The 3746-nt window shown below is 41.5% G+C and overlaps 1 protein-coding gene across 1 annotated transcript in view; it reads right to left on the reverse strand.

Annotated features, from left to right (window-relative positions):
• gad3 (glutamate decarboxylase 3) overlaps positions 1–3746 on the reverse strand; it is a 54183-nt gene that overhangs the window by 38370 nt on the left and 12067 nt on the right. The gene's annotated exons all lie outside the window — the stretch shown is intronic.

A 3746-nucleotide genomic window follows, 5' to 3' on the forward strand; every position in this document is an offset into this window, starting at 1 on the left:
AAAGGTTCTCTAAACAAGCTATTAACCTAACCATCTGAATCAACGACGTAACTCTAAACACCTGCAAAAGATTCCTGAGGCTTTTAAAAACTCCCAGCCTTGTTCATTACTCAAAACCGCAATCATGGGTAAGACTGCCGACCTGACTGCTGTCCAGAAGGCCATCATTGACACCCTCAAGCAAGAGGGTAAGACACAGAAAGAAATTGCTGAACGAATAGGCTGTTCCCAGAGTGCTGTATCAAGGCACCTCAGTGGGAAGTCTGTGGGAAGGGAAAAGTGTGGCAGAAAACGCTGCACAACGAGAAGAGGTGACCGGACCCTGAGGAGGATTGTGGAGAAGGGCCGATTCCAGACCTTGGGGGACCTGCGGAAGCAGTGGACTGAGTCTGGAGTAGAAACATCCAGAGCCACCGTGCACAGGCGTGTGCAGGAAATGGGCTACAGGTGCCGCATTCCCCAGGTCAAGCCACTCTTGAACAAGAGACTGCGTCAGAAGCATCTCGCCTGGGACTGCTGCTGAGTGGTCCAAAGTTATGTTCTCTGATTACAGTAAATTTTGCATTTCCTTTGGAAATCAAGGTCCCAGAGTCTGGAGGAAGAGAGGAGACACAGAATTCACATTGCTTGAGGTCCAGTGTCAAGTTTCCACAGTCACTGGGGTGCCATGTCAGCTGCTGGTGTTGGTCCACTGTGTTTTATCAAGGGCAGGGTCAATGCAGCTAGCTATCAGGAGATTTTGGAGCACTTCATGCTTCCATCTGCTGAAAAGCTTTATGGAGATGAAGATTTCATTTTTCAGCACGACCTGGCACCTGCTCACAGTGCCAAAACCACTGGTAAATGGTTTACTGACCATGGTATTACTGTGCTCAATTGGCCTGCCAACTCTCCTGACCTGAACCCCATAGAGAACCTGTGGGATATTGTGAAGAGAAAGTTGAGAGACGCAAGACCCAACACTCTGGATGAGCTTAAGGCCGCTATTGAAGCATCCTGGGCCTCCATAACACCTCAGCAGTGCCACAGGCTGATTGCCTCCATGCCACGCCGCATTGAAGCAGTCATTCATGCAAAAGGATTCCCGACCAAGTATTGAGTGCATAACTGAACATGATTATTTGAAGGTTGGCGTTTTTTGTATTAAAAACACTTGTCTTTCATTGGTGGGATGAAATATGCTAATTTTTTGGGACAGGCATTTTGGGTTTTCATGAGCTGTATGCCATAATCATCAGTATTAAAACAATTAAAGACCTGAAATATTTCAGTTGGTGTGCAATGAATCTGAAATATATGAAAGTTTCATTTTTATCATTACATTATGGAAAATAATTACCTTTATCACAATATGCTAATTTTATGAGAAGGACCTGTAATGGGTCTAACTTAAACACGACCTCCGTCTTCTGATGAACTCGCATGTTAGTTTTGGCACAAGTGTTTTACATGAGATGCCCTTCCTGACATAAACCTCACCATTAACCTGGAATTTGGACTGGCACAAGAGACCACAGGCTGGTGCTCCTTAGTGGCTGGTTTAATCTAAACACGACTTGAAGTCAGTCAATAATTAGACTTCCAAGGATTAAGACTTTTTAGCTGCCTGAAGAATTTTGGTGAGTCGAGATGGTTATCTTCTCTTCTTCAGCATTTCATTGCATTGTTGGCCTTGTGTTGATCTGCATATGATAAATAAACCTAACCTATTCACCTGAAGTCAGTCATTAATAACTGACTTCTAAAGATTTCAATACTTTTTAGCTGCTTGAATAACTACAACTTCAGGTAGTTGACGAGTCTGAAACTAAGTTTTTAACATGTAAATTGTGTTTCTGTAGGCTTTGCTAGCTGAAACTAACTGCAGTGATCAGTGTATAATCAATACCTAAACTTGAAAAAGTACATTTTACATAAAGTACAAGAGAGCAGATAAGGTAGCTACCAGCAGCTTGGACTGTTTATTAATTTGTACTAAACTGCAACACAATTCAGCCTGAACTGAATATCTAACTCAGAAGCTACGATCTAGGAGCTAATTCAATAATTAACAGCCGTTACATCAGCTTTAGAGGCTGCTTTTAAATGAATGCATTATCAGCTTCAGTTCTGGTTGGATCATTCACACTGAGGTAATTCCCTTTTCTCTTCTGTTGCTACATCTGTAGAACATGCAGCTTTCTGCCATTACATTAATAAATAACGTCTAATAACGTTATTATACTACATACATTAATCATTTATTACATAGTCAGCTGTTACTGAGGGCTATTTAGTCAAAGCGCCAAGTGCAGACGTTTGTTTGGTAATGGCCGCCGTAGCTGCAGCCAGCGCCATAGAGTGAGTTGCGACACCCTTTGAACGAGCCGATACGCGATCACGTGGTTCATGCAGCTCTCAATAGTTCCAAACAGCTCATCGCTGTCAGTCAGTTTGAGCAGATACTGGTGTGACATAACGCAAAAATTTACTTTTCTTACTTTGCCTGGCAACTTTCAGTAAGTATTGAGCAGTAACGAACGATTACATAACCGATTACTGATTAGTTCACCGACTATGCATTTTATCAAAGCATTTTAGACATGGCAGATACATTTATCATTCAATTTTAGAGGGAAACGAGACTGCAAAGACATATTTGTTAGAAAAAAGTGTCTATGTAATACAATGATCAATATAGCCATGTCAACAGTGTTTTATAATAACACACATTAAACACACATTAAAAAAAAACAAAAAAAACATAGTAACACCTATTATAAAGCTATTTCTGATCTCTGCATGCTAGCAGTTCAGCTCAGTTACAGCTTACCTTAGATCTAGGATGAATTCTCCATTTCTATAGAAGATATAATTGTTCCATTTGTCGTTTTTTATGGCAACCGAGTACCTGGATAACCAAGCTGATTATGCTTGAAGCCTGACAATAATTGTAAAATTGTATTTCACTGATTAAAATGTTAATTTAAATGAAACTGCATCTAGTTAAAACCATAATAGATGACAAAGTGTTAATTGTGCAAAAATAAATAACCAAACAATTTATTGCAAAAAAGTTCAATCTGGTCCTCTGGACATTCAAAAAAACAAAAGCAAAACAAAGCAAAAAAAATTCTAGAAACGTTTCGTCTCTCATCCAAGAGACTTCCTCAGTCTGAGGTGCCGTTTTCAGCTCAGTCTCTTAAATAGCACCTTCTTAGAGTGGATCAACCAGTTCGCTGCTGACAACCAAAACCAGCTGATCACATGCTCAAGGACCATCAGCCTAACAATGGATCATTTGCACACTGATGGCTGTTTACTACTCACAGAGGGCTGAGGGATACTAGCAATCACAGCATTGTAAGAGGGGGACAGTTGAACCCGGAGGCCTCCACCCCTGTTTAATGATGGACGATTTCTTTTCACAAAGATGGCCTCCTTTACTCCTCTCTCAAACCATCGTTCCTCTCTGTCCAGGATGTGAACATCTTCATCCTTGAAAGAGTGACCGCTGGCCTGGAGATGAGTGTAGACTGCAGAATCCTGGCCTGATGATGTTGATCTTCTGTGCTGGGCCATCCTTTTGGCCAGTGGCTGTTTAGTTTCCCCGATGTACGACTGATCACAGCCCTCCTGACACTGAACAGCATACACAACATTGCTCTGTTTGTGCCGGGGGACTGGATCTTTGGGATGAACCAGTCTTTGCCGTAATGTATTTTGGGGTTTAAAAGCCACTGGGACGTTATGTTTAGAAAATAAAC

The sequence above is a fragment of the Nematolebias whitei genome, chromosome 9 (genome assembly GCF_014905685.2).
Source record: "Nematolebias whitei isolate Nwh7 chromosome 9, NemWhi1, whole genome shotgun sequence".
In the NCBI taxonomy this organism is placed as follows: Eukaryota; Metazoa; Chordata; class Actinopteri; order Cyprinodontiformes; family Rivulidae; genus Nematolebias; species Nematolebias whitei.